Source organism: Durio zibethinus, chromosome 10, assembly GCF_047325235.1.
Source record: "Durio zibethinus cultivar Kanyao isolate XHJ-2024 chromosome 10, ASM4732523v1, whole genome shotgun sequence".
Lineage (NCBI taxonomy): Eukaryota > Viridiplantae > Streptophyta > Magnoliopsida > Malvales > Malvaceae > Durio > Durio zibethinus.
This window is the reverse complement of record NC_143171.1, coordinates 11,626,398-11,645,902: the sequence shown is the minus strand read 5'-3', so window position 1 is coordinate 11,645,902 and position 19,505 is coordinate 11,626,398. Positions and strand designations below refer to the sequence as shown.

The following is a 19,505-nucleotide window of genomic DNA, read 5'->3' as shown; positions in this document are numbered from 1 at the left end:
GAATAGAAATATCAGAACAGGTTTTATTTAATCACCTGTACAGAAGGACCAAAAAATTTCCTGCAGTCTCGAGAGCAATATCGGGAAAGAGCTGAAGAATCAAAGAAAACTGACAAATACATGCAAAAAGATAATCTGAAAGAACACCAAATGTATGGTAATTTAAAAAAAAAAAAAACAGAGGTGAACAACAATATAAAAAATGTGGACTCTTGGTGGCCAGCTTATGTCGTTCATTACGATACCTCTTGTTGGCTCATCTTCACCTTGTTGATATTTCAGTTCAGCTTTTGAGTTTTGTGCCATTTTAGTAGCCGCTTGAATGGATACTATATCATTCACGGTCTTCACAATTTGGGCGTGAAACTCCAGAAACTGATCGAAACATGCAGATGGAGTTTTGCTGAATTGCTCAAATTGGAAAACATCCTGCCACCAGACAAAGTATATCGACCTTAGCAGACGTAAAACTTCAACTGATAACAAACGAAAAGAGAAAAATAGTTTTTAAGTTTATTTACTTGAGAGAGCGAACTAAACTCTCTGTGGCTGAAGCATCTCTTAGTGCTTGAAGAGCAATCTTCTGAGCTGTTCGCTGCAACACAATGTAGACACTCAATTTGATCCAGGCTCAAATCATTTGGGCTTGGTCCAAATGAGTAGGTTCAATTTTTTTTTTATTATTTTGTATTTTATATTTTATTATTTTTATTTTTATTTATTTATTATTTATTTTATATTTTTTTTCTTTATATTTGTTATTACTATTTATTTTTTTAATTTTTTATGTTAATATATATATTTTATTTATCTAGTTATATATTTATTATTATTTATTTATTGTAATTTATCTAATATTATTTTTATCTGTTAATATTTTGATTTATCTGATTTTTTTCTCTAATTATCTATTAATATTTTTTTATTTATTTGATTTTTTATTTCTTTTTTGGATTTTTTTTTTTGCTGGAGATTAGAACAATTTTAAAGAATCTTACTGTGAATGAGAATTAAATCAGAGTCTATATTGAATTCAATGATTAAATCCCAATCCAAAGAGGAGTTGGGATTGATCAGAAACTCTTCTGATCAATCCCTATAAAATGACCCTCGGATCAAAGGAAAAGGACAAGGAAAAGAGTTATTGGCTGAGAGGAAAGAACACACAAAAGGTTTAAAAGCTGAGAAAAGGTTTAAAGGCGTGAGAATAGCTCTAGAGATTGGTGGGAAATGTTTAGAAGATTTTTTGTGATTTTTTTTCTGGAAATTTTAGAAAATTTTTAGATTCCGGTTGAATTTTTTGACGAATGTTGAATTTTCTGGCGACTATTCTGGTTAGGTTCGAATTTTTCGGCCAACTGTCCATTTTTCGGTAAAAATTTTCAGAAACCGATCAATTTTTCGATGAACTTCCGACGAAAAACCTAAATTTTGACGAAAATTTTTAGAATCCGATGAATATTCAACCGAAATTTTTCAGGTTCTAGAGAGAAGGGAGAGAAGAAAGAAAGGAAGAGACAGAAGAGGAGAAGGGCTTCTGCTGAAAAAATTGACTTTCAGCCTTATATACCCTCTCCAAAATGACGTCGTTTCTACGTTAAATAACCCAGAGGATCCGTGCGTTTTGCCAAGATCCGATCCAACCCGAGCGTCGACCCGATTTCAACCCGCGTTCAACCCGAGTGCAAGTCGTTTCCCTAGTCGAGTCGAGCTGCTTCTCCGAGCCGTTTTTCTTACTTAAACCGAGCCGAGTCGTCAGTCGAGCCGTTTCCAGGTTTTTTTTTAATCTTCTTTTTATATATTTATATATTTATTTATTATTATTATTTATTGATTAGATTAGATTTATTTAATATTTTTTCTTTTATTTTATTTTCATTTTTATTTTATTTTTTTATATTTTTATTTTCTTTAAATAATTTTCAAAAAAAATATTTTTGGGGAAAAGTTGAAAGTATCAATTTTCTTTAAAAATAAAAGGTTTTGAGAAAAAGTTGAAAGTATCAATTTTTATCGAAATTAAAAGTTTTCAAAAAATATTTTTGGGAAAAAGTGAAAAGTATCAATTTTTCTTAAAAATGAATTAAAAAAAAGATTTTGGGGAAAAGTTGAAAGTATCAATTTTTCTCGAAATTAAAAGTTTTCAAAAAATATTTTTGGAAAAAAGTTGAAAGTATCAATTTTCCTTAAAGATAAATTTTCAAAAAAAAAAAGATTTTAGAGAAAAAGTTGAAAGTATCAATTTTCCTTGAAAATAAGCTTTCCAAAAAAAATATTTTTGGGGAAAAGTTAAAAATATCAATTTTTCTTAAAAATAAGTTTTCAAAAATGAATTTTTGAGGAAAAGTTGAAAGTATGAATTTTTCCTGCACAAAAGCAATCATTTTTTTTCTTTTTTTCATTTTCTTTAATGTTAAATAATCCGATGATGGAGCCTCTGCAAGAGAAACAGTAGTTTTCTTGCATACTCTTGAGGTGAGAGAATTTTTTCAAATTTCTGCTAAAAGTATTAGAGTCAATTGAGAATAATTTCTAATAACTAATTACTTGGCTTATTGGATAACACAAAATTAAGCTGGTACCATCTTTTGATGGGCGTTGTGAGGGTGCTATAACCTTCCTCACACGTAACCGAACTCTCGAACTCTGTTCTGGTTAATAGACCCGAACCTACTCTTTTAAGGACCCTTAAACTTAGGTGTTCCCTGAAAGGATAGATTCTTTAGGTGGTCAATCGCACCTAGATAAAAAAGATTGATGGCGACTCCTTCAAGCCAATGTCTAACGATAGATCTCCGGATCTAGACGTTATGACAGCTTGACAACTCCGTTGGGGAGCATTTGAAAGTCAGGCCAGCAAATAAATTTATGTTATCCAAAAGCCTAATAAAATTGAACCTTTTTATATATATTTTATTTATTCATTCATGTTTATTTACTTTATTAATTATGTCATTCATATGCATGTGTATAACATGAGCTCTACACCCAAGCTCCATCTCTCTAGAATGGAGTAAAATACCTATTGCTTTCGTGAGGTCTAATGGCTCCGTAGTGGCTAGCGAAATGCTCTCACTCAAATTGAACCTTTTTCACTTATAGCCTGTAATGGGTGAGGATTAGGGTGCCTTACTAGTCTGTGATGGACAAAGATGTAAGGAGCAATTTAGGAACCTTTAGACTTTGACCTTAAACCACATATAGTGAACCTTAAGAATGCCTAACCTATAGATAGAGCCATCACTCTTCCCTTTTAGAATTGACCAAAAGCATAGGATTCAGTCATCTTATTCTATGTGATGTTTAAATTTACTTAGTTATTTATTTATTTTTTTCTGGGCATACTAACATTTTCTCTGATTCATCTGCATTGGTTCATGCTCATATCATACAGTTGCACAAAGAATATTTGTTTAAAAGGCGGTCTTCAACAAATTTTTTTCATGGACTCTAATGAACGACTAGTTTGCTCTTCATCCGTATTAGCGCATTGTGAGACACCCAATGAAGTAAGGGCCCAGTCAAAAAAGATTCAACTGAAGATGGAAGATTGTTTACCAATCGGATATGATTCTACTCTGTCTCAAGAAACATCTATCCTCTTCAAATAGAACAATCTAGAGGATTTGGTTGATATCTAGAAGAAGATGAGTTCGTCAAAACAAGAACAGTTCTGTCAAAGACACGGGCATATAGCACACCTTCTAACAGTAGTTATTGATGATAAACTAATCAGAGCTGTAGCATAATTTTGGGATCCTGCATACAAGTGTTTCATCTTTAATGAAGCTGATATGACTCTCACCATCGAAAAATATTCGATTTTATTAGGTTTACACCTCAAGGCTCCTGATAAGATATATGTAAAAAAAAATAAGTCAGGATTTCATAAGGGTTTGGCTCAATTCATGGGGATAGACAAGGAAATTATGGATTCTCATACAAAGAAGAAACAAGAATAGGTTTGCCTACCTTGAAAGTTCTTTTATGAGTTTCTAGTACAACATGCCAATGAATAACGGGGGTTAGATATATTTGCCTTAGCCATATACGGAATGGTGATCTTTCCAAAGGTTTTGGGTTATATTGAGATAGCGGTGGTTGACTTCTTCGAGAGTGTGATCAATGGCTATAATCTTTCAACGGTAATATTAGCAGAGACTATCAGATCTTTAAGTTATTATCGTCGGAATAGAGGGCACTTTATAGGTTGCATACAGTTATTGTACTTATGGATGAAAAGCCATTTTGAATGGGGAAATGGTGCTTTCTTAAAGCTTTATATCTGTAATCGTGCTCTGATCAAGGAATTCTATAAAAGTAGGTGGTCAGAACAAAAGTCTAAAAAGGAATGGATAGCTTTCTTATAAAAGTTGACCAGCACCAAGGTGAGATGGTTAGTCTCATGGATGAATCGTGAGCCTATATTGTATCAATGTGAGGATAGTACAGTGGTCCCATTTTTGGGTTTATGGGGAGCAACAAATTATGCACCACTCCTGTGAGAAAGCAGTTTGGGGTAAAACAGTTCATTCCCATGACTTATGGGCTTCATCAGTTAGATTTCTTTTACAGTGAGCCTAAAGCATTTCAGAGGATTAATGAGATTATTAAAGCATAGAAAAAATCCCGAAGGGTGAGTCCTAGACCGTTTACTGATAAAGTCACTCAAGGGTACTTGGTTTGGAGAACAAAAAGAATACAAGAAATGGTATTCACTTATGAAAGCTTTTAAGCACCAATAGAAGAAAAACGTGAAGAGACACCATTAGAATTAGAGCTGGCAACAAAAGAATTTGAGTATGAAAAGGGTAAGTTAAAGCAAAAAATCTAGAAGCTTCAAGGAGAAAAAGCCCAGTGGAAAGATAGAGCTGAAAGTCATGAAGTTAAAGTTCACAAGATTGCTAGAGAACGTGATACAACTATTGAAGACCTAGCAAAGCTACACCAAGAGCATAAAAGGTTATGTGTGAGAGAAAGGGCCAAAGAGATAACCATTGTCGAGCTGACTGAAGAAAATGCAAGATTGAAGCAAGAGTATGCTGAATTGAAAGAAAAAAGTACCCAAGTACAGACAAAGAATAACATGCTAAACAGTTATTTGAGTAGGCTAAGGTAAAAGTTAAATGAACAAGAAGACCACATTGCTGCATTGGTTAGGGAGCATAAAAAATTATCATACCAAGTCTGGTGTGGTAAAAGAGAGAACCTAAGAAGATAGAAATACATCGAGCACCTAACGACCCAAATTTTTAAAGGGATATGCAAGGCAAGAGAGATGGTGGAAGAGGTAGAGGCATTAAAATAAGTGGTGACCCCAGTAGAAGAACATGGACAGTATCTGTTGAACTTCATTAAGGTAGCCAAGGCCCAGTATGAACAGATTAAGCAATTTTATGATTATAGTTCTAAGATGATAAACTTAATGTAGATAAAAGTTTTTTTTAGAATAAATGAAATCTTTTAGTTGAATATCATCTTTAAGGCAAATGTTCTTTGCATACATGCATTTTTCATATATTGCATTCTCATTCATTACACTTAATAAAGTAACCATGTGATAGTCATACAAATTTACTAATTCTAAGATATGGCACTCAAGGTTCAAGGATAGCTCCATCTAGCGAGAACCTTATCTATCGATACAACACAAGATCCAAAGCCAGACAAATAGAGCAAAAAAGCTCTTACAGATTTAAAAAGATAGAAAAAGCATAGGAGAAGATTGAAAGTGAGTTGAGCAAGATTCTGGATGCTCTCAATAAGCTGAATAAGGGAAAAGAGTTAAAGAAAATACAAGCCAACAAGTTTCCCCATCGCAAGAAGTGGCTGACCCTTTGCATCCTTCAGGTTTTGGCCCACCTCAAGCCTAGTCTGCTCAAGAGGTTCCATCATAACACTTCACATATCCAACATATCCTGAAATACCGTTAGCTTCCAACCCAAGGCATTATAATAGCTATGTAAATTCTGTCTTTACTGAAAAGACAGTAGAACCAATTCTTGATCTAGATGATTTGAAAGAGAAAGAGAAAGAAAAGATAAGAGTGGAAACTCAGGAAAGCTCCAAGATTAGTATGCTAGAACAAAGACTACGGGCTGTGAAAAGATTTGGTTTTTATGGTTTAGTTGATGTTGCTAGGCTTTACTTAGTCCCTGATATGGTCATTCCTCATAAGTTCAAAGTATCAGAATTTGAAAAATATGATGGTACGAAGTACCCCAAAACCCATATCACCATGTATTATCGAAAAATGGTAGCTCATGCTCATGATGGGAAACTCTTGATGCATGTTTTTGAGGATAGCCTTACAGGCTCAGCGACCAGGTGGTATGTTCAGCTGGACAGAACCCGCATTCGTTCTTGGAGCGATATGGCTCATGACTTCATCAATTAATATCGACATATTATCGATTTGGCCCCTGATCGTTTGTCTTTACAGAACCTAAAGAAAAAAATAAATGAGTCTTTTAAAGAGTATGCCCAGAGATAGAGGGATATAACTTTTCAGGTACAACCTCTATTAACTAAAAAAGAGACCACAGTGCTATTTGTTAGCACTTTGAAACCTCCATATTATGAAAAGATGATAGAGAATGCAACAAAAAACTTTGCTGATATGGTAATTTTGGGAGAAATGATTAAGAGTGCCATTAAAAATAGCAAGTGAAAGAAAATGAAGCATCTAATAAGAGAGTCTCAAAGAAGAAAAAGACTGAAACTCAGGCTGTGAGCTTTGATAGACAGTAATTTGGGGGCTATCAACCCTACTCACCACTAAGATATCTGCCATATTACCCTACTATAAATAACACTTCCCTTTACCCATATCAACCATTTGTACAGTCACCTTATCCCCAAACATATCAAACCCCTCTTAGGTTTCAAAATACCATATACAGTCCTAACACTCAGCCTACTTCAAGACTCCAAAATCATCCAACTAACCCCATGAGTGGTTCACGGGAGCAACAAATTACCCGTGAAAAACTTGTATTTGATCCAATCCCAATGACTTATACAGAACTATATAGGGAGCTTTACAACAGTCATTTGATTGTTCCTAGTCAGCTAGAACCCTTCAAGCCACCTTACCCCAAATGGTACGATCCCACAACCTATTGTGACTACCACTATGGGATTGCTAGTCACTCTATCGAAAATTACACTACCCTGAAACATAAAGTACAATGATTAATCAGGGATGGAATGATTTGCTTTAATATAAAAAGGGTGACTGCACCGAATGTCAGTGGCAATCCTTTGCCTAATCATAATGTGAATGCCCTGAGTGAAGAACATAAGCGCCATTTGAAGAAAAAAATAGCAGAGATTAAGACACCTCCTAGTCAGCTGTTTGATATTTTATGAAAAGCTAACATGATACAACTAACGAGTCCACATAGTTATCATGAAATATATGTAGCCGGCACTAGTTGTAAATATCATAGTGGGGAATAGGCCACTCTATTGAAACTTGTGAGCAATTTCACCAAGAGGTATAAAAACTCTTAGATTCATACCAGATGGAGGTCTATGAAAGAAGAGAAGACTTAAGAAATCTTGAGGTGTCCATGATTGATAAGCCTGCAAAGCTATTTTTAAAGCCAGTGACAATCTATTATAGGAACAAGCTAAAGTCAATCATAGACAAACTCATTCCCAAATCGCTAACTTTTAAAGTTCTGACTTTTTTTCTGTATAAGGATGATAAAGCTGTACCTTAGAGATATGGCTGTGATACAGTAGTTCAGGGGCAAAAAAAAGATGTCTCCAAAGTTGACACTTTCAATATAACTGGTGTAGGAGGTATTACCCGAAGTGAAAGGTGCTACATTCCAGAAATGTTAGAGAAGGTTAGAATGGAGAAAGCGAAGGAAAGAGAAGGACGGAATAACCCTGAAATAGAACTTGAAAAAGATCACCTGAAATCGGTATAAAAAAAGTTTGTAAATTTCTAAAGCTGGTAAAACATAGTGAGTATTCAGTTATTGAACAATTGAACAAAATGTCAGCTCAAATCTCATTACTATCACTATTGCTAAACTCAGAGCCACACCAAAATGCCCTACTAAAAAAGTTGAATCAGGCACACGAAACACATAATGTATCTATTGAATATGTGAATCACTTGGCTGGAAATCTAGTCATGCTGAATCATATTTCGTTCAGCGATGATGAGATTTCCTTAAAGGGAAAAAGAAATGCCAAGGCTTTGCATATCACGGTCAAGTGCAAGAGCCATATCATAGCCAAGGTCCTTATCGATAATGGCTTTGCTATCAATGTCATGCCTATGTCAACTTTGGCAAGGCTACCCATTGATTACTCTCATATGAAGGATAGTCAGATGATTGTGAGAGCTTTTGATAAAATCAGAAGAGTAGTCCTGAAGGATATTGAGATGCCCTTATAAATTGGGCCATGCACTTTCAATGTGAAGTTTCAAGTGATAGATATCTCTCCATCTTATAGTTGTCTATTGGAAAGATCATGGATTTATATGGCAGAAGCTATACCCTTTACCTTATATCAAAAGATCAAGTTTAATGTAAAAGGTCAACTAGTAATGGTACTTGGGGAGGAAGACATGCTAGTGACCTAAACATTAAATACTCCATATGTAGAAGCTACTGAAGAAGCATTAGAATGTTCCTATCGATCTTTTGAATTGGTTAATTCTGTGGTGAAAGACTTAAAAATCAACCCTTTTCAAAGATAGTGATGAGACAAGTCATCAACAAGGGCTGGTATCTAGGACTAGGGCTGGGCAAAAACTTGTAGGGAATAAAAAAATCCCCGACGATGATAGACAATAACGGCAGGTTAGGCCTAGGCTATGAGATGGTAGAATGAGAGATCAAGAGAAGGCCAACAGGAAAAATAGTAAGACTAATGGTTATTCTACACTTGTATGAGACTTTTAGACCTAGAGGATTCATGTATCCAGATACAGGAAAAAGTATGAAAAACATTTTTGCTTAGTTAACCATTGATGCTATTGAAGATGAATGAGAGATTAATCAAGAGGGGTGGGTTCGCCTTTGTCCGCCAGATTATGAGTTGAATAATTGGAGTACCATTGAGATGCCTGTGACTTTTAAAACTAATACAATGTAATTGTAACATCCCAATAGCTATTGCCCAAGGTATTGGGGTGATCTTTCTTGTTTGGGTCATTTATCTTTTATTATTTTTAATAAAAATTAGGAATGATGCATTTTCATTCATTTCTTCTTGTGTCTTCATTATTTCCATCTTTCCAAATACATCTTACCAACATATCCCATTTCATTCAATTTTCAAGTCCTTAAATGAACATGAAGATAATTATGATAACAATCAAGAGGTTAGTTTTGAGAATTCAATTAACACTAATGAACTTGACAATGAAAAGAATTTTGAGGCATATGTTATGCCTCCGGACCTAATGAGATTGATTGAACAAGAAACTAAGCCAATTAAACCTCATCAGGAGATAGTTGACCTAGTGAATCTAAGAGATGAAGAGAATAATAAAGGTGTCAAAATTGGCACTTCACTTTCATCAAGAGATAGACAACGCTTGGCAGACTTACTTCGAGAATTCGTAGATATATTTGCTTGGTCTTATCAGGATATGCCAAGGCTGAGTACGGAGATATGAAACACAGATTGCCCTTAAAGCTAAAATGTAAGCCAGTTTAATAGAAACTAAGACGGATGAAACCTGAAATGCTACTAAAGATCAAAGAAGAAATGAAAAAATAGTTTGATGCAAGTTTTCTACAAGTGGTTAAGTATCCAGAGTGGGTAGCCAATATAGTACCAGTTCTTAAGAAAGATGAAAAGGTATGAATGTGTGTAGACTATCGTGATTTGAATAAGGCTAGTCCAAAGGATAACTTTGCTTTGCCTCATATCGACTCGCTGGTAGATAATACGACTAGGCATTCAATTTTCTCCTTTATGGATGGTTTTTCAGGGTATAATCAGATAAAAATGGCTGCAGATGATATGAAAAAGACTACTTTCGTAACTATATGAGAAATCTTTTGCTATAAGGTCATGCCTTTTGGGTTAAAGAATACTGGAACAATATATCAAAGGGCCATGGGTACACTTTTCCATGACATGATGCACAAAGAGATCAAGGTGTATGTAGAAGATATGATTGCAAAATCTTGTGAGGATAAAGATCATGTCACCAGCCTCATAATGTTATTTGAGAGATTAAGAAAGTTTCAGCTCAAATTAAACCCAGCCAAGTGCACCTTTGGGATAAAGTCATAGAAGTTGCTAGGCTTTGTGGTCAGTGAAAGAGGAATTGAAGTCGATCCAGATAAGATACGGGCCATTCAAAATTTGTCACCTCCTAGCACACCAAAAAAAGTTTGAGATTTTTTAGGGAGATTGAATTACATTTCTTAGTTTATCTCTCAGCTTACTTACAAATGTGATCCCATATTTAGGCTTCTCCATAAGAATAATCTTGAAAAATGGAACGAAGAATGTCAAGAGGCTTTTGATAAAATTAAACAATACTTGTCAAACCCTCTAGTGTTGGTGCCACCTGTTTCAAGGAAACCTTTAATTCTATACTTAACTGTATATGAAAAATCAATGGGATGTGTGCTGGGGCAGCAAGACGAGTCCAATCGAAATGAGAGAGCTATTTACTATCTAAGTAAAAAGTTCACAGAATATGAATCCAAGTATTCTTTATTGGAGAAAATGTGTTGTGCATTAGCGTGGACCGTCAAAAGACTCAGACAGTATATGCTCTATCATACCACATGGCTCATAGCAAAACTGGATCCAATTAAATATATTTTAAAAAGCCTTCTTTGTCTGAAAGAATTGCTAGATGGCAAGTAATGCTCTCGGAGTATGATATTATATATATGAGCCAAAAGGAAATAAAATGAGACGCTATAGCAGAGTTTCTTACAGATCGTGCTACTGAAGAGTATAAACCAATGAAGTTGAAATTCCTTGATGAAGACCTAATGACTATTTCTCAACTGGAAAAAGGGGAGCATGGAGAAAAATATTGGAGAATGTATTTTGATGAAGCTGCCAATGCCTTGGGGCACGAAATTGGAGTAATTCTGATCTCTCTAGAAGAACAATACTGCCCTGTAACAGCAAGGTTAAATTTTAATTACACAAATAATATCATTAAATATAAAGCATGTGTCATAGGCTTGCAAGTTGCTATAGATAGAGGAGTGAGAGCATTAAAAGTGTTCAGGGACTCAGCTCTAGTTATATATCAATTAAAAGGGGAATGGGAGACAAAAGATTCAAAACTCGTTCCATATCATAAGTATATTCTAGAGTTGATGAAATAATTTAAAGATATCCAATTCAACCATTTACCTCGAGAAGAGAATCTGATTGCTAATGCATTGGCTACTCTGGCTGCAATGATTTGAATCAATGATAATACTGACATTCAGCCCATCAGGATAGATGTTAAGGATATACCAGTAGACATATGATGGCAAGATAGATCATAAGAGTAAGATATTACTGGTTGATGATGGAGAGTGATTGCATTGATTATGCTCGTAAATGCCATAAATGTCAGATATATGCTGATAAGATCCATGCTCTGCCATCTGTTTTACATGTTATGACGCCACTTTGGCCATTTTCAATGTGAGGCATGGATGTCATTGGTCCTATCACCTCAAAGGCTTCTAACGGACATAGATTCATTTTTGTGATGATAGATTACTTCATAAAATAGGTAGAGACAGCATCATATGCAAGTGTAACACGATCTGTGGGTTGTAAGTTCATAAAGAGAGAGATAATCTGTAAATATGAACTTCGGAAGAAAATTATTTCAGACAATGCAAAGAATCTAAATAGTAAGATAATGCAAGAAATATGTGCCCAATACAAGATCAAGCATCATGATCGGTACCATACCGTCTGAAAATGAATGGAGCAGTTGAGGCAGCTAATAAGAACATAAAAAGGATTCTAGAAAAGATGATCGAGACTTATAAATATTGGCATGAAAAGTTACCATTTGTACTACATGCATATCGAACATCAGTTCGCACCTCTACTGGGGTAACTCTATTTTTTTTGGTTTATAAGATGGAACTGTACTACCAGTGAAAGTAGAGATCCCTTCCTTGAGGGTTCTAAAAGAAGTTGAGTTGGATGAAGCCAAATGGATTCGAGAATGCTATGAACAATTAAATTTCATAGAAAAAAAGAGATTGACTGCACTGTGCCATGGTCAACTATATCAAAAAAGAATGATGAGGGCTCATGATAAGAAGATTCGACCTCGTTGCTTTCGAGAAGAAGAGTTGATCTTGAAGAAAATCTTTTCGATCCAGCATGATAGTAGAAGAAAATGAACTCTGAATTGGGAAGAGTTGTATGTGGTGAAATAAACTTTTTCGGATGGAGTACTGATACTGACTGAGATGGATGGAAATGATTTATCCTATCCTATAAATTCTGATGCTGTGAAGAAATACTATGCTTAAAATAAAAGAAAAAAATAAAAAAAATGAAAAAAAAATGAATGAAAAAGAAGGACTCAAGGCGAAAACCCTAAAATGGCGATTTGAGTCATAGGAGGTTTGTCTAAGTTGAAAATCTGAAAAGGCAGCTTAGATAAGGAGAATACAGCAAATCTGTTGGCATGGAGGCTAGCAAATTTGGAGGAACTCCAAGTTATTAAATACATCAGAGGGTTGGATTTTCAGAAAAACTTTGAGATATATTATCATGATTATTCGATTGTTCATTTTTGGGCTTTATCCCCACACTTATCCTTGTAATTCTTTCTTAGTTAAAGTTTGCTAACATTTTGCTAATAAAAGACATTCTATTTCACTTTTTGTGTTTTTTTTTTCTGGTGACTGTTTCTCAACCATTCATATTCTTTTCTTCCTAATACCCTATAATGGAGGAAATGTGCAAATGCATTCTTACTTTTGGAGTTTGAAATAATGATTGATGAATGAATAATAACGTGAAAGATTTCTACATTACATTGAATAAGTCAAGAGTGATAAAGGTAGAATCAAGATTTTCAGTTCTTAATAAGGACATTGAATTTGAAAAGAGATTTCTTATAGAAAAAATGTGAGTGGAAGAGACGATTGAGAGCTACACTGGCTCGATCTTAGAAGAACAGCGTAATCTGGTTTTGAAGAATCAAAGGGTTTGATGCCCAGGAAAAGAGTTTGAGAAACTTGAGTATCATAATTGAATAGGAGTTAATTAGCCAACATTTGCATAACATGCATTGAATCTCATATGCATTACATAGCATATACTATATAAATTCAAAAAGCAGGAGTATTCCAAAATCCCACACAGAGAAGACAGATGTGAAGACATTTTCTAATTTGAAGAAAAGCTTGTCAGGTAAGTTCTTAATCCTTGAAATAGGATGTCTCTTGGTATCAGGGCTGATTTATAAGACCTTTGGGCATAATTTCTTGAAATTCCTTCAAATACGATCTTCAACTCCTTTGGACATGATTGTCAAGGAGCGTTTTACTTTTTCAAAAGTCATTGAGCCTCTGATTAAATGAGCCACTTACTTTTCAAAAGTTGTTGAGTCTCTGATTAGATGAGCCATTTATTTTTTCAAAGTTGTTGAGTCTCTGATTAGAGGAGCCATTTATTTTTCCAAAGTCGTTGAGCCTCTGATTAGAGGAGCTTTATTTATTTTCCAAAGTCGTTAAGCCTCTGATTAGAGGAGCCATTTACTTTTCAAAAGTTGTTGAGCCTCTAATTAGATGAGCTATTTATTTTTTTCAAAATCATTGAGCCTCTGATTAGAGGAGTTTTATTCATCTTCAAAGTCATTGAGCCTCTGCTTAGAGGAGTTTTGATCAAATCTTAAAAATGAAAAAATGTCGAGTTGAGTCATGAATGGGTGTCTACGTCTTTGCGTAATTTCTGTTTCACAAAAAATGTGCAAAGAGGGGTAGCTGTAGATACCCAATTTGATCCAGACTCAGATCATTTAGGCTTGATCCAAATGGGTAGGTCAACCCTTTTTTTTATTATTTTGTATTTTATATATTATTATTTTATTATATTTATTTTTATTATTTGTTATTTTATATATATTTTTTCTTTATATTTGTTATTACTATTTATTTTTTTTATGTTAATATATATATTTTATTTATCTAGTTATATATTTATTATTATTTATCTCTTGTAATTTATCTAGTATTATTTTTATTTGTTAATATTTTGATTTAATTGATTTTTTTAATTATCTATTAATATTTTTTTATTTGATTTTTTATTTTCTTTTTCAAATTTTTTTTGGCTATAGATTGGAACAATTTTGAAGAATCCTACCATGAATGGGGATTCAATCAGAGTCCATATTGGATTCAATGATTGAATCCCAATCTAAAGAGAAGTTGGGATTGATCAGAAACTCTTTTGATCAATCTCTATAAAATGACCATCGGATCAAAGGAAAAGGATAGGGAAAAGAGTTATTGGCTGAGAGGAAAGAACACACAGAAAGTTTAAAAGCTGAGAAAAGGTTTAGAGGCTTGAGAATAGCTCTAAGGATCAGTGGGGAATTTTTGGAAGATTTTTTACGATTTGTTTTCTGGAAATTTTTGGAAAATTTTTAGATTCCGATTGAATTTTTCGACGAAGGCTGAATTTTTTGGTGACTATTCCAATCAAGTTTGAATTTTTCGGCCAGCTGTCCAGTTTTCAACAAAAATTTTGAAAATCGACCAACTTTTCGATGAACTTTCGACGAAAAACCCAGATTCCAGTGAAAATTTCTAGAATTCGATAAACATTCAACTGGAGTTCTTTGGGTTCTAGAGAGAAGGGAGAGAAGAAAAAAGGGAAGAGAGAGAAGAGAAGAAGGGCTTCTGCTGAAAAAATCGACCTTCAGCCTTTTATACCCTTTCCAAAACGACGTCATTTTTACGTTAAGTAACCCAGAGGATCCGTATGTTTTACCAAGATCCAACCCGACGCAAGCGTTGACCCGATTTCGACCCGTGTTCAACCAGAACGCAAGCTGTTTTTCCAGCTGAGCTAAGCCAAGCCAAGCCGTTTTCAGGTTTTTTTTTAATCTTTTTTTATATATTTATTTATTTATTGATTATATTAGATTTGTTTAATATTTTTTCCTTTATTTTATTTTTTTATATTTTTATTTTCTTTAAATAATTTTCAAAAAAATTATTTTTGGGAAAAAGTTGAAAGTATCAATTTTTCTCGAAATTAAAAGTTTCCAAAAAATATTTTTGGAGAAAATGTGAAAGTATCAATTTTTCTTAAAAATAAATTAAAAAAAAAAGGTTTTGGGAAAAAGTTCAAAGTATCAATTTTCTTCGAAATTAAAGTTTCCAAAAAATATTTTTGAGAAAAAGTTGAAAGTATTAATTTTCTTTAAAAATAAAAAGTTTTGAGGAAAAGTTGAAAGTATCAATTTTTCTCGAAATTAAAAGTTTCCAAAAAATATTTTTGGGAAAAAGTTGAAAGTATCAATTTTTCTTAAAGATAAATTTTCAAAAAATAAAAAGATGTTAGAGGAAAAGTTGAAAGTATCAATTTTCCTTGAAAATAAGCTTTCCAAAAAAAATATTTTTGGAGAAAAGTTGAAAATATCAATTTTCCTTAAAAATAAGTTTTCAAAAATGAATTTTTAAGGAAAAGTTAAAAGTATCAATTTTTCTCAAAATTAAAGTTTCAAAAGAATATTTTTGAGAAAAAGTTGAAAATATCAATTTTCCCTGCACAAAAGCAATCATTTTTTTTCTTTTTTTATTTTATCTTTATTTTCTTTAATGTTAAATAATCCGATGATGGAGCTTCTGCAAGTGAAACAGTAGTTTTTTTACATACTCTTGAGTGACGGAATTTTTTCAATTTTCTACTAAAAGTATTAAAGTCAATTGAGAATAATTTCCAATAACTAATTACTTGGTAAAATTTTAAGGCTTATTGGATAACACAAAATTAAGTTAGTACCATCTTTTGATGGGCGTTGTGAGGGTGCTATAACCTTCCTCACACGTAACCGAACTCCCAAACTCTGTTCTGGTTAGTAGACCCGAACCTACTCTTTTAGGGACCCTTAAACTTAGGTGCTCCTTGAAAGGATAGATTCCTTAGGTGGCCAATCGCACCTAGATAAAAAAGATTGGTGGCGACTCCTTCAAGCCAATGTCTAGCGATAGATCCCCAGATCTAGACATTATGACACACAGCTTCCTGTTCAAGTATAAACTTAAAGTCAACCACCAAAACCAAATCCATGACAAATTGACAATTTTCTTAGTTAACAAGAATCATAGTCTCACCTTACCCAACATGCCAAGCTTACCGAGCAAAGTCATGGGTAAACTTGTGCTATTATCAAAAGCTGAGTTACTATCAAAGTGAGATTTTGGTTGTTGTGCAGTAACACTTGGTCGGGTGGAGTTGTCTTATACATCTCCACCCATATTGAGGGAAGCAATTACCCCCTATCCACGCCTTAAACTTGGTGGTGGGCATGAACTTTTCTTTTCTTGTAGAAAAGGGAGATTCGTTTTCCTCAACAAAATTGAGAGGAATGATTAAAAAAAAATGTCATAAAAAAATTTAACATATTAGAGTAAAACATAGTAGCTGTTAAATGGAAAAGGGGAACAACATGCACCTACAGCTGAGTTGAGAGGACTAATTGGGATCCTAAGATCTCGATCGCAGACACTTTTGCTCCGAGGAAACTTTAAGGCAGAAGAAGGCGCAATATAGCTTTTCCTAAGCGAAGTAGGACTTTCTCTTTTGGTATCCATCAATTTAGCCAACAACCCCCCACCAAAAGAACACCTTACACTAGCATTAGCATTCCCATCCTTTTCTATCCTTGTTATCATTGTAGAAATCATCGAAGTTCTCACTAAAATAGACCGCTCTTTCATCGGTGTGCACTGATCAAAATCAAATGGAACCAGCTTTAATACTAAAGGAGAAGAAATCTCATCAATCCCATTAGGACCCCTTCCCTAACAACCTCTTCTACATAGCTTAGAATATTGTTTCTTCAAACTTTTTTCCCCTTTCTTCTTAAACCCATTAAAGGCTTAGGTGTCCCAACTAATGGATCCTTTCTAGGGAGCAGTTTTGCACTTTTAACAATAGGAACACGAGACCCTAGTTGAATTAGCAAAAAAAAACTAAAATAATCAAAATTCAGATCGAAAGGCTACATATTTACACTACTCGTTAACCTTCAACTAAATCCAGAACAACATTCAACAATACTTGCACAAAAAACAGTAATTAAACAAAAATTACAAAACTAATCTACAAAAAAAATCCAACGGACTATCATCTATAGAACATGCAATAAATATTTTAGACAAATATTTAAAAAAAAATCAATGTACAAACCTTGCAATAGAGTACACATACAACCCCCAATTCAAATAACCCCTAAATCCAAATAACACCAACATATAAACCTTCCAAGGAATGTTTACAATCAAAGTCAAACAAACTTCACACACACCAATGCATATGTACCTTCCAAAATTTTATCAAGTTCACTTGACCCAAATGTTATCTGAATTATCTCGAATCTCTGAGCATGGAGCTGGCTAGCATTGGTGAAATTTAATGGGACCAGCTTGGAAGCTGCCAAGAACCAAGAACAACAAACATATTAATTTTAAATCATTTTATAAATTGTAACAAAAGTCAACAAAAATTGAATGAAAAAAAAGTGTGGAAAGAGCATACCTACTTCAATGATCTTGTCAACTTTAGCTTCGCTTATTCCTTTGATCTAAAAAAGATCTTGGGGTGCAAGCAACAAATTTAACCATGCAAAGACCTATATCCTTAAGCTTTTTTATGTTCAGGGATGCAATGCCTAATGCCTTTAATTGAAGATAAAAAAATAAGAATAATATGAGAATTTCATGAAATACATGAGAAAAAATAATATAACTGTTACTTAAACCATAACATGTATGATGATTTCATGAAAAAAATTAAAATACAAAACCCAAATATGAGCTATCAGGCAAAAGAATATTAAATTATACTTGCATTTAGTTAATAGAATCTAGATCTACCATATTTCAAAAACATTAACCCTTGTTTAAAAACAATTACATACAAACTTGTCAAGAAACCCTATTAGAAAACTGCTTACCTAATAGGCGATTGAAAAGAATATAACCCATTTGGATAAATTTCTTATCTATTTTAAATATGTAAAAAGGAGGAAAAAGTCAAATTTTAAAATAAACCACATTGAAAAAATAAAAGCAGTGAAAGGAAGAAAACCTATTTTTTTGATTTACCTAAAACCATGTTATGCCTTTGTTAACACCTGAATGGAATCCATAAAAAAATATTACACTGAAAAAATTTTGTTTAATAACAAACAAACTAAAGCAAAAAATTAGAAAAACCTAAACCCCATTCAAAAATTCATCACTATTAAATAAAATTGAAGTCTGTAACACCAAAATCCTTAAAAAGAAAAGGAGAAAATAAATAAAACCCACATCCAATTAAAGAACAAAAACAAAAAATATTATACCTTATTTCACAGCGGTAGTAACAGTAGCAGCTTGTGCATTGGCAACTACCTATGTGTAGAAAGATCTCGTGAGATGATAGTGAATTTGAAGTTGAGGTTTGCCATCAACCAATCCTTTAACGTTTACCAGACTCCCAATATCTCTTAATGTAGGCGATTCTTCCTATCTCTTAGTGCATTCTTTTTTGTTTGCTTATTAACTACTGCTCCTACAACGTCGCCCTCACCTATAGCAAACAATAACAAATCATTATTCCCTAAAATGATTCATTCCTTCTTAAGAAAAATAGAGAAGGGTAAAATCTGAAAAAGAGAGAATGAAATTGAGAACCCAAAAAAAGAGATCGAGAAATCCTAAAACTGGTTGCAAAGTAAAATTGAAGATGCAGAGAGAGAAAATAAGAGAAGAAATAAGGAAAAAGAATGGGATAATGTCATTAGGGGAATACATGAATGGCATTTTGTTGGTCACAGCCTGTCTCCACTTTTGTTCAGCCATTAAAACCATGAGAACGAAAAACCTATGGAAATGAAAGAAAAATCGAACAAGTATAAGTTTGAGAATCTTTTTGGATCCTTTTTATATATGGTAGTATAGATATGGATAATAATTAGATAAATAGAGATTATCTCGAGTTTTGTGATGAAGTTATTATTTGAATGTAATTATCTAAGAGGAATGAATAAAGGAGTTAATTATGAAAAAGGAGTAAACAGAAGATGTAATTATGGTAAATGAATAAGCTATGTAATATTACTTTCTTCATCCTAAAATTTTTTTCATATATTGATCTTTATGGATTTTTTTTAAAAATTTGATTTTAATATATTTAATATTAAATTTTAAATTTTTTTATAAAATTAAAATTCCATGATTTTAATATCAAAAAGTAAAAAAAAAAATCATAAAAATAATTTGAAAATATAAAAAAGTAAGAATTTTAGATGCTA

The 19,505-nt window shown here is 33.3% G+C and overlaps 1 long non-coding RNA gene across 1 annotated transcript; it reads right to left on the bottom strand.

Annotated features, from left to right (window-relative positions):
* On the bottom strand, window positions 1-19,107 carry LOC111292200 (uncharacterized). Its single transcript, XR_016345965.1, has 7 exons — window positions 19,004-19,107; window positions 18,555-18,781; window positions 17,744-17,883; window positions 16,659-17,638; window positions 16,318-16,526; window positions 522-614; window positions 1-429 (listed from the first exon to the last, which is right to left on the bottom strand). It is a non-coding gene; the product is annotated as an uncharacterized LOC111292200 (long non-coding RNA).
* Window positions 19,108-19,505: the final 398 nt, after the last annotated feature.